The sequence below is a fragment of the Lissotriton helveticus genome, chromosome 4_1, assembly GCF_964261635.1.
Source record: "Lissotriton helveticus chromosome 4_1, aLisHel1.1, whole genome shotgun sequence".
NCBI classification, from domain to species: Eukaryota; Metazoa; Chordata; class Amphibia; order Caudata; family Salamandridae; genus Lissotriton; species Lissotriton helveticus.
Genome location: NC_136063.1, coordinates 1,413,012,011 through 1,413,024,765, shown reverse-complemented (window position 1 = coordinate 1,413,024,765; position 12,755 = coordinate 1,413,012,011).

Below are 12,755 nucleotides of genomic sequence, written 5' to 3'. Positions count from 1 at the left end.
ATTTACCGATTCGGTAAATACCGAATTCTGCAAGGGTGCAGGGGGTGTCACTTTAACACCCTCTAGCACCCTAAATACAGGTATGTGTGCCATGTGGCACACAGACATGCCCTAAGGGCATGTCTGTCTGTCACATGGCATAGGTGTGCATGCACACATGTGCATGCACACCTGGATTCTGTATTTTACCACCCAATTGGATTGGGTGGTAAAATACCGAATCTGTAAGGCCTGTGGCACTCTCAGGAGTGCCACCTACATTTGGAAATACCAAATCGGTGAAAATACTGATTCAGTATTTTACAGAATCGGTAAATTTACCGATTCGGTAAATTAACCGATTCTGTAAAATATATGCCCCTACATCTGAAAACCCAAATACCGGTCGGTAACGGCCGAATTCGGCCGTTACCGACCGGTATTTTGGCTCCTATATCTGGCCCTAAGAGCAGAAAGAGTTCTGTAGTGCAAGTATGAAATATGGATGGGGGTTGTGACTAGCGCTGACGCTGGCATTGGGGTAACAGTGATTAACTCTGAGGGATTGTTTACCAATGGTATAGTGTCTGAAGGGGGGAGTCAGTCTAGATTAAAAAGTGCCTCAAATCTGTTGGATACGGAAATGAGGCATGAAACGGGGTGAGCACTCTGGGTGACCTGGGAAGGCGGAAAGATATTAAAAAGTGGTTGACTGATAGTGGCTATCGGGACTAAGGTGTCTCTGTGTATGTTTATGTCCCCACGGTGGTTAGGCGAAGGTATGAAATTATCACAACTAGTTGGCTGCAGATTGGGTGGGCATCGGGTGGAATCAAAGGGGGTTCTGTACAAGCAGCCTAATGGAACTAAAGAAATAGAAGTGGAATCCCCTTTACTAGTTTTTGCATTGAATAACATGTGACAATCTGGACGAGTTTTACTTATCACCAATCAAATATATTTTTGACCAACTTTTCCCCCCATTGAATGATGCAATACCAACGCCAACAGTGTACATATCTGGACCATGTCTACAATTTCGTAGTACTGACTGGTCATCATGAATGTGACTCACTGTTATGAGTTATATGGTTCTTGTCATATTGTGACTACATGTCCATATTGTGCACCTACACCGTCCTCAGTTGGGTCAATTTGGCATGTTTCATTAGGAGATGTCTTTGTACTGAAGGTATATTATCCATATCTCTTACTCAAAATTTGGTGTAGGTCTGAACTGGCATTCATGATTGCATAACAATGTCACGCAAATTTAAGAAAACATAATGTACATTTGCATTTCCAGATTATATGTGTTTCCTTTTACTCTCCAGATAAATTGACAGCAGATATGGCAAGGGCCTTTGAGGTCAGACGGGACAGCTAGTGGCACATCCGCAATATAGGCAAAGCCTATAGGAAGCTGGGTCACATATATAAAAAGGGCAAAGGCTAGTAACACATGGAAGAGCGGAAGCAGGTCAGAACCCAAATAATTAGCAGCACCAACACCATCAAAAGGTGGCAAACAGCAGCAGCAGGTGAGCACACAGGCCACAGCGGGACCATCAAGTGCATCTCAGCAGACAGCTACACAGCAGCGGAGGCCCACCCGTGCAGGGGCCTCCATTTCCATTATCAATTGATCAGACAGATGTGGAGACTAAACAGGAGGATGGCTGGGATTGAACAGGAGTGGGCCAGCATAAGGGGGATTTTATTAACCTGCCAGAAGAAGACCTTGGAACAGATTGCTAGTCAAATTACTCTCTCCCTCAGAACATTCCCATTCCCACTTAGTTAGACGGCATAATGTTACTAAGGGATGAGTATAGGTTTAGGTTAAGTGTAGCTCATAAGGTTTAGGTAATTATTTTTTTAGTTCGTAGTAATTTTTAAGTGTGTTATTATAATGATAGTCTTTTAAGGGGGAGGTGGGGTTAATGTTTTTTGTGTTTAGTAAAAAAAAATAAAAATACCCCAAAATATATATATATATGTTTAGGATTATATGTTTAGATAATATATGTTTAGGATCTAGTTTATGTTTGTATTGTACTGAGCTATGTGTTTTAAGGGAGGTGGTGGTTGATGTTTAACTTGTTGTGTGTGGATGGTGCTTAAGATAGAGTTAGATACATTAAGATAGTATAGGCTAATGTTACATTTTGTTAGCGTAGGCTAGGTAGGTGTAGGTAGTTTTAATAGTGAACAGTTTTTATACATTAAATATATTATCTTTATTCTTTAGTTGGTTATCATTTAATTAGGAAGAGTTGGTACCATTGTGTTTGGTGAGTTGGATACATGATGCGCCAATTGACCTGAGGTCTTTGTTGATTCATTATGACATGACATTGATAAAGTACACATTGCTAATGAGAACATTAGAAAGGGTGTAATTAATAGATGTGTACATACAAAACTACCATGTCCAATTAAGTTAAGCTCAAACTTCTTTAAAAATCACAAAAGTCTCATTGGTGTTTCTATTTCTAATATGTTTGTAGACCTTTGATGCACAACCATATAAAACACTATATAGTTTGTAAAGAAAAACAGATTTATTTTTTGTAGAGCTTCCTAACCTCACACTACTTAATGTGAGTAGGTTTTGCCTCATATAGCAGTATATACACATAGTTGAAAGAAAGTTTTAGAGTTTATTTACAATTAATTTTACACATGGAAAAAAATATTTACATTTGAGTGGTCACTACAAAGATGATGAGAACATTGCCATTAGGGGTGTTCATTTGGATTTAGGCACCCAAGTGAATAAAAACAAAACTGAACAAACTAAGAGTACTGCCCTGGGTTCAGAAGAGGATGGCATGATGTCCTATACAGGAAAGATTAGAATTCTAGCCAGGGGGCAGTCATAAAAGTTAATCGGGATGTTCTCCTTCAAAAAGTAGGGCAATCAACATCCTCCTCTTCTGGTGCTTGTTCGGCCTCGCCTGGATGTTGTGGGGTTTGAATGAGAGGTACACACATGAAAGGCAGAAGATGTGACTCCCATGTTCCAAACAACATTTGTGAGTGCCACTAAGCTATGGTAGTCCCTGATCAAGGGTTTGCTGCTTTGACAACAAAGCAAAGATGTTTCTAATGAGAGCTCTCATTGTTGCTATGAAGTAGTGTAACTTGCATGCCAGGAACTGGATGGATGTATTAACGCCCCCCAGCTGCCTGACAATTTCACTGGTGTCAGATGTAGAAGGTTGGTGTTTTTGTTCCTTCTGCATCAGGACAACAGTGATGTTAGCTAGTGACTCATCAGTCCCATGGAGCCAAGAGTAGGTGTCTGTGATGAGCTATGTCAACCCCTTATTAGGGCTAACACACCTACGCACTTCCTCAAGAGTGCCCTCTATGGTCTCCATCCCCACCTGGTCCTCATGAGCCATCTGCTGCTGGATTCCTACCACTTGCCATTAGAGAGAATCTTGGGGGTCCTCGGAGTTGGTTGATGGTGATATTCTGTGTGTGTTGGTTCATCTGGAGACCCAACAACACCTTCTACCCTTGCCATTTCCGGAGGAGAGTTGTCAAAAGAGCCCAGGAGCTGTTGGAAGGTGTCATCATCCATGGGGGGCAGGATGGTGTCCTCAATGGGTTGGGCATCACAGACAGGCTGCTCTCCAGGAGGTAGTGTTTGTCCCTCTGGAATGATATATGAATATGTTTAGAAGATTCCATGATTGATTTTGACAAATCTGATAACTGTAACATTCAGACAGATTTTTGCTTGACTTCCAAGCACACAGGGATGTATGGAATATATGTTTCTGCAAATGTATATGGCCATGTTGTACTAAAGTAGTCTATTTGAGTAAATTTCAGACAACACAACGCAGTTCACCAGCTTGATGGCCTGCACTGCCTGAATGGGAGAGTACAAGAATGGGGCACATTTTTCAAGTTTGTGCTGCCTGCCTGCACTGTGAAAATTTGGTTTCTTAGCACCACTGCGGAGACCATTCCACCATGCAGCAGAGATGCCGGCATTTGCTCTAGACATCTGTTTTCAGGGCAGCACTGACCAAGACATGTCAAGTGTTATTTAGATTCATACTATCCTGCACTCTGCAATTCACACAGCACTGCTCACCAGGCTGACTTGCTGTACTGTCTTCCATGCAATTTGTGCATTATTGTACCTGATGGTTCATCTTTCAGAAACTTCCACAATCCACCACATGTAAAGCCACCTTGCTGCACTGCATGCAAGGAGAAGGGCCTGTACAAAGCCTTAATCCAAATTTGACTGGAGAATCAGGTACTCCTCCGGTCCTCATGGCTGCCATAAAGTTCCTGGCCAGTTTTTCTTTTGTCCTGCATTCATAATCATGCCACCCCTACTTGCACTCCAGAATGGTCTTCTTTTTTTGTGCAACACTCTTGATTGTGTCCACTATGGATTGCCAAATGGACTCCTTCCTCCCTAATTTCAATTTTGAGGTGACAAAAGGGAGAAGTTCATTTTTTGTCAACGACTCATTAATATCTGGTTCTCCTCCTCACTGAAGTTTGACTTCCTATTCCTCTTTCCCAGGCCTGCTGTGGAATCTTCTGGGATGGGGTGTTACCCTCCTGGCTCCCTGAGGCTCCTTCCATTCTTGTAAGTATTGTGGAGCATAACTGAGTTAAATGTGCCGCTTTTTCAAGCCCTTCCACGATGCAAAGCATTCCTGCATCACGCAATACTTATTAGCGGCACGTAAAGGTGCCATACAGTACGCAAATCAACTTTGCGTGATGTAAGGTGTACTTGCATTGCGCCACCTTGTGCCACTTCCAACAATATTGCATCCGAATTCTGACGCATCTTTGGTCCTTGCACCATTGTGCACTGTCCCGTAAATACGCCGCATCCATGGGGCAAGGAACTGGTGCAACATAGCGCATATTTTACTGACCCAACGCTGATGTAACGCAGCATTGCGCCAGTACTAATAAGCATGCCTCCAAGTGTAAGGGGTTTCAAGAAAACCTTTGCAAACCTTACTCAGAAAATACCTTCACCAGATCCTATGTTATGGCTGTGATTACTGCACTGCACAATGTGGCACCTCATGGGTTGGCTGGTGTTTTTACTGGCCGCTTGTTTACCTTGTTGCTGAAAGCTGTAAATGCAGTTTGTAAGCGATGGCGATTACTTATGTAAATGTCCTTCCAATGAAACCTTGAAGCCCATGGACATATGAGGTCAAAATTAATTTAAGCACCTCAGGGTGGTACATTTGTTCTCTGACAGTTAAATACAATTTACATTTTAACCTGTTACATTTCCTTAAGCTAATTGTATAGTTTATTTATCTTGTTTTTTGAGTTTAGCATAGCGCAGACTTACCCGAGGGCATCAGAGCTCTTCACAGAGTTAGCACAAGCAGCACCTCCATGAGATAGATTTGGAGTAAACGCAGATACATGGTGACAGTCCGTGACAAGGTATACTAGGAATTGCATAAGCAACAACTACGCAAGATACATTTGGAATATATACAATTATATGTATAAAGAAATGGAACTGTGAAATGTAACAAAAGGTGTGTATTTGTAAAGCTCATTCAACCAGAGGGATCTTGGCGCTGAATAAAAAATGTTTATTGTTCTATTCTAGTATGAGCAAAGCTATTCACTTCACCCAAGGCTGATAACACTGTACTAAATTACCACTGAGACATGAAACGGGGAGCACATCCAGAAACAGTGCTCCAGCAAAGTAATGACTGGTCTTGAGTTTCAGTCATGCGCTTACATCAAGAACTGTGCAGAAGCTGAGTGCGTCAAGGGAAGACAAGAGGCCCTGTGAACATGTGGGTCATGCTAGAAAAAACAAATCAGGGTCCCAAGGCTGTCGGACACACAGACACTGCCAATTATTAATGAAAATATCACCAATATGGAACAATTTGGAGCCAGAGGAGGACAGCAATGCTCAGAGAGAAGTGCTCCTGAAACCCACATCCCTCACAAATCTTCAGACACAAGTAGGTCCAAGGAGAGCCAGTAGCCAATAGCGTTTTGCAGGAAACAGGAAACTGTTCTCTCAGAGAGATTGAGCTAATGGTATTTTAAATTGCCTTCCACCTGTCCAGCCATAGTGATTAAAAGGGCAATAAGGTCATGCGAAGTGCACACGTTAGCACCCATTAGACACTGCACATGCAAGTGCCCCTCTACAGATGCCTATATCTGAGACATAAATATCTGTTGGACTCACAGATGACATCATTGACAGCACCTGTGTGGATGGGGCTCGTGCATGGCTGCATTGGTCTGTCAACTAGAGATGAAATCATATCTGAGTCTGCAGTGCCTGGCACATTAGATGTACTACTTGATTACTGAATATTCTGTCATCTGAGGAGACCGTTACATGTGTCTATACAGGAAGGTGGTGGGTGTTAATGGCATGTTGGACTGCACATTGAAGGACAGAAGAAGCTGATTGCACTCCATCTACCCTCACAGCTGCCTCAGTAAGCATGGCTCCTACATGACAATTCTAACTCAATAAAGCGCCTCGTGCTTTTATCCCTACATTGTGGTGAGGCAATGAATTTCTCATCTGCTCTGCGTCAGTGCCATAGCATTCAAAGATAAACTTGAAAGTATTGAGTCAGCCTGCATGCTGTGCCTACTTTTAGTGACTGCATCTCAGTGCGGTGCTGTCACTTCTTGCATCTTATCATGACTGCCAACTGCATTCAACTGTATATCATCATGCTTGCTAAAGAGTACACAGACCAGCCCCTTTTTCCCATCCCATTATGGATATTCTGTATATATATGTGGCTAGTGATGCCTCCTTTCTCACTGCCAGGCTGCGGATCTTGCCTATGTCTTCAACAGTGTCTATTTTATATCTAAACATATCAGCATCACACAGTTATACAGTCACATCCAGCCACTACTTTCTGTTCAACTTGATATATTGGGCCCTTTCTCATGATGTTTGGGTCTGGACTCTTGATTAACCCCTTCGCTGCTAGGCCTTTTCCCCCCGGTGCTAAGCCTTTTTTTGACTATTTGGGGGAGTTCGCTCTTAGGCCCCTGTAACTTTTTGACCACATAAGTTATCAATGCCAAATTTGCGTCCTTTTTTCCAACATCATGGGGATTCTAAAGGTACCCAGGGTTTGGTGATTCCCCTGGAGGGGACCCAGAAAGTAGCCAAATTACAGCTAAATTGTGTTGTTTTTGGAAAAAATATGAAACAAGGGCTACAGATGAAAGCATCTGTTTTGTTCCCTGAAAATGGTATAAAAAAGGGGGTGTGGTGCTGAAATCACCATCTTCCCAGCTTTCAGGGACAAGCAGACTTTTGTCAGAAAAGCAAAAATGTTTAAGCAGTTGTGGCATTTTTCTGGGACATTGACTATTTTTGCTAATTTTTGTGCTTTCAACCTCCCTTCCAGATAATGGTGGAAATGGGTATTAAAGCAATAATGGATCCAGGAAAGTTATACATTTTGGAAAAGAAGACAAAAGTCTGAATTCAGCAAGGGGTCATTTGTGTAGATCCTTCAAGGTTTCTTTATAGAAACTAACAGTTAAATATAGGAAAAATTGAAAATTAGTTGAACAAAACAGCCTTTTGTGTCAACGTTTTCACATGTAACTTCTTTTAATTATGACAACTCTTTGAAAGCAAGATATTGTTCCATCCGCTAGACCTTCCTGGTTGTGGGGATATATAGGACCTGTAGGTTCACCAAGTACCCGACGAATCCAGAGTCAAAAACTGAGCAGCAACTTGGAATGGTTTTTTATTATGTACCGGGTATAGAGCAATTATACTGGGAAAATGTATACATGGAAAAATCGGTATGAAAGACACCTATGTATTTTTGAAATGGGAACAAAATATAGAGTTTAGAAACAGTCGAAATTTGCACATTTCTGAAATTGGGAATACTCATACTAGCATGAGAATTATCAATCAATTTTCAAAATTACTTCTTTTTTACACATTGTCTTTCATTTCGAAGGCAGACATGCATCAGAAGTGAATAGGTACTAACAGTTGCTTTTCAAATTTGAATTACCCCAAGTGTCCCGATAAAAATGGTACCTCACTTGTGTGCATAGGCTTACTGCCCACGACAACGCAACGTGAACACACTACATTTTCACAATGAAAAATTACCCTTATTTGGAAAAGTGCCTAGCTGTAGTTTTTGAAGCCTAGTTCTGCCGGCACCTAGGGAAACCTAGCAAACCTATATAATTTTGAAAACTAGACACCTAGAGGAATCCAGGATGGGGTGACTTGACTGGCTCACATCAGGTTCTGTTACCCAGAATCCCTTGCAAACCTAAAAAATTGTAAAAAAACCCAAATTTTCCTCACATCTCTGTGGTGGAAAGTTCTGGAATCTGCGTGGATCCACAAATTTCTACTTTCCTCGTGTTCCCCAAAGTCTTACGAGAAAAATGGTACCTCACTTGTCTGGGTAGGCCTAGTGCCCGTTACAGGAAACGGCGCAAATCACAAAGTGGACACACCACAATTTCACTGCGAAAAATGACCCTTTTTTGGCAAAGTACCCAGCTGTAGTTTTTGAACCCTAGCTCTGCCGACACCTAGGGAAACCTAGAAAAACTATACATTTTTTAAATCTAGACACCCACGGGAATCCAAGAGGGGGTGACTTGACTGGCTCACTCCAGGTTCTGTTACCCAGAATCCCTTGAAAATCTAAAGAATTGTCAAAAAACCCAATTTTCCACACATTTCTGTGGTGGAAAGTTCTGGACTCTGCGTGGATCCACAAATTTCCACCCACCCTGCGTTACCCAATGTCTTCTGAGAAAAATGGTACCTCACTTATGTATGTAGGCCTAGTGGCCACGACAGGAAACAGCACAAAACGCAAAGTGGACACACCACAATTTCACAGTGAAAAATGACCCTTTTTTGGCAAAGTGCCTAGCTGTAGTTAATGAACCCTAGCTCTGCCAGGAACCTAGGGAAACCTATCAAACCTATACATTTTTGAAAACTAGACATCCAGGGAAATTTCAGGATGGGGTGACTTGACTGCCTTTCACCAGGTTCTGTTACTCAGAATCCCTTGCAAAGCTAAACAATTGTCAAAAAACACTTTTTCCTAAAATTTCTGTGGACTTCCCAGGGTGTCTGGTTTTCATGTGGATTTTGTAGGTTTCCCTAGATGGCGGCAAGCCCGGGGCCAAAAAAACAGGTGACTCCCCCAAAAACCAGGTAGTTTTCTGATAGGTAATTTTGAAGTCTCCACAACACGATTTGGGCCATTTCCTGTTTCAACCACTTTGCCTGCCCACACAGGTGAGGTACCATTTTTATTGGGACACCTGGGGGAACGCTGGATGGGAGGAAATGTGTTGATCCACGCATATTCCAGACCATTCCCACACAGAAATTTGAGAAAAAAGTGATTTTTTTCAGCTAAATTTGAGGTTTGCAGGGGATTCTGTGTAGGAAAATGTTGGGGTACCCATGCAAGCAATACCTCGCTGGACTCCCCCGGGTGTCTAGTTTTCAGGAATGTGTGAGTTTGGTAGGTTTCCCTAGATGGCCGCCAAGCCCGGGGCCAAAAACCCAGGTGACTCCCCTTGCAAAACCAGGTTGTTTTGTGATAGCTCATTTTGATGTCTCCTCAATACGTTTTGGGCCCTTGCCTGTCGCGGGTACTTGACCCATCCACACGAGTAAGGTACCATTTTTATCGGGAGACCTGAGCAAACACTGGGTGGTGGGAAATTTGTGGATTCACATAGATTCCAGAACTTGCCCACACATATATTTGAGAAAAAAGTAGTTTTTTTCAGCCAAACTTGAGGTTTCCAGGGAATTCTGGGTAGGAAAACGTTGGGGGACCCACGTAAGCCATACCTTTCTGAACTCCCCAAAGTATCTAGATTGCAGAAATGTGTGGGTTCGGTAGGTTTCCAAAAATGACCGCTGAGCCCAGGTCAAAAACTCAGGTGACTCCCCTTGCAAAACCAGGTTTTTTTTGTGATAATTCATTGTGATGTCTCCTCAATACGTTTTGGTCCCTTTCCTGTCTCGGGTACTTGACCCACCCACGCCAGTGAGGTACCATTTTCATCGGAAGACCTGGGGAAACACTGGGTGATATGAAACTCGTGGATCCACGTAGATTCCAGAACTTTCACACGCAGAAATTTGAGAAAAAAGTGTTTTGTTTCAGCTATATGTGAGGTTTGCATGGGATTCTGGGTAGGAAAACGTGAGGGAACCCTGGCAAGCTATACCTTGCTGGACTCTCCCAAGTGTCTAGTTTTCAGAAATGTGTGGGTTTGGTAGGTTTCCTAAGATAGCCTCTGAGCCCGGGGCCAAAAACCTAGCTGACTCCCCTTGCAAAACCCGGTTGTTTTGTGATAGCTCGTTTTGATGTCTCTTCAATATGTTTTGGGCCCTTATCTATCATGGGTACTTGACCCACCCACGCGGATGAGCTATAATTTTTCTCGGGAGACCTGGAGAAATGCTGGGTGTTAGGAAATTTGTGGATCCACGTGAATTCCAGAACTTTGCCACACAGAAATTTGAGAAAAAAGAGAATTTTGCAGCTAAATTTGAGGTTTGCAGGGGATTCTGGGTAGGTAAACTTTGGGGGACCAACGCAAGCCATACCTCGCTGGATTTTCCCGGGTGTCTAGTTTTCAGAAATGTGTGGGTTTGGTAAGCTTCCCCAGATGGCCGTCAAGCCAGGGGCAAAAAACTAATGGGACCCCCCTTGCAAAACCAGGTTGTTTTGTGATAGGTAATTTTGATGTCGCCTCAATGGGTTTTGGGCCCTTGCCTGTAGTAGGCACTAGGCCTACCCATGCAAGTGAGGTACCATTTTCCTCAGAAGATTGTGGGGAACGCAGTGTGAGTGGAAATTAGTGGATCCACACAGATTCCAGAACTTTCTGCCACAGAACTATGAGGGATTGTTTTTTTTTTTGGACAAATGTTTAGGTTTGCAAGGGATTCTGGGTAACAGAACCTGGTGAGAGCCAGTAAAGTCACCCCATCCTAGTTTACCCTGGGTGTCTATTTTTCAAAAATGTATAGGTTTACTAGGTTTCCCTAGGTGCCGGCAGAGGTAGAGTTCAAAATCTACAGCTAGGCACTTTGCAAGAAAAGGGTCTATTTTCACTTTCAAAATATGGTGTGTCCACATTGCGTTTTGAGCCGTTTCCTGTCGTGGGCTCTAGGCCTACCCATGCAAGTGAGGTACCATTTTTTTCTAAAGACTTTGGAAAATGTGGGGTGGGTGGAATTTTGTGGAGCCACACAGATTCCAGAACTTTCCACCACAGAAATATGAGGAAAATGTGGGTTTTTTAAAACAAATTTTTAGGTTTGCAAAGGATTGTGGGTAACAGAACTTGGTGGGAGTCAGTCAAGTCACCCCATCCTAGATTTCTGTGGGTGTCTAGTTTTTAAAAATTTACAGGTTTGCTAGGTTTCCCTATGTGCCGGATGCGCTAGGGCCCAAAATCCACAGGTAGGCATATTGCTAAAACAATTCTGTGCCTAGTCGGGTTTCTGCCACCCTGGGGGAAATATCGGGGGAGGGTGTTGACTTGATATGCCCCCAAGGGGGGCAGAAACACTGTGGCTGTTTTTTTGGGGGGTGGGGGTCTTGGTATGCCCATTCAGGGTCACCCCAATGCATAGAAAAAGCCAGCGTAATCGTTTGCGTCTAGTGGGTTTTTTGCCCCGGGGGTAGATTGGGGGCTACTTCCCCCATGTTCCCCTGAGGGGGTCAGAAAGGCTGCAATTGTTGCGGGTGGGGGGTGGGGGCATTGACATGCCAGTTTTGGGCAGCCCCCTCCCTAATTAAAATTTGCTCCAAATAATCCCTGGCATCTAGCAGGCTTTTTGCCCCCCCAGGGGGGGCAGATTGGGAGCTACTGTCCCATCTGCCTCCCAGGGGGGCAGTAAGGCTGTAATTTTTGCAGGGAGGGGGTGGGGGCATGGGCATGCCCGTTTTGGGCAGCCCCCACCCTAATTCAAATTTGCCCAAAAAAATCCCTGGCGTCTAGTGGGCTTTTTGCCACCCGCCCCCCCCCCCCCGGCGGGGCAGATTGGGGGCTAATGACCACATCTGCCCCCCAGGGGGTCATAAAGTCCACTAGATGCCAAGGAGTTTTTTGGGCAAATTTTAATCAGGGTGGGGCTGCCCAAAAACGGCATGCCACTGCCCCCACCCTTATTACAATTTGCCCAAAAAATCCCTGGCATCTACTGGGCTTTTTGCCCCCCCCCCGGTGGGCAGATTGGGGGCTATTGTAACATCTGCCCCCCAGGGGGGTCAGGAAGGCTGTAATTTTTGCGGGGGAGGGGGTGAGGGCATGCCTGTTTTGGGAACCCCCACCCTAATACAAAGTTGCCCCCAAAATATTCCTGGTGTCTAGTGGGATTTTTGCCCCTCCGGTGGGGCAGATTGGGGGCTAATGCCCCCATCTGCCCCCCCAGGGGGGACAGAAAGTCCACTAGATGCCAGGGAGTTTTTTGGTCAAATTTTAATTAGGGTGGGGCTGCCCAAAACGGGCATACCAATTCCCCGGCCCTAATTAAAATTTGCCAAAAAAATCCCTGGCATCTACTGGGCTTTTTGCCCCCCGCCCCTCAGGAGGACAGATTGAGGGCTACTGCACGATCTGCCCCCCAGTGGGGTCAGGAAGGCTCAGGGGGTAAGGGCATGGGCATGCCCGTTTTGGGAGCCCCCACCCTAATTCAAATTTGCCCAAAAAAATCCCTGGTG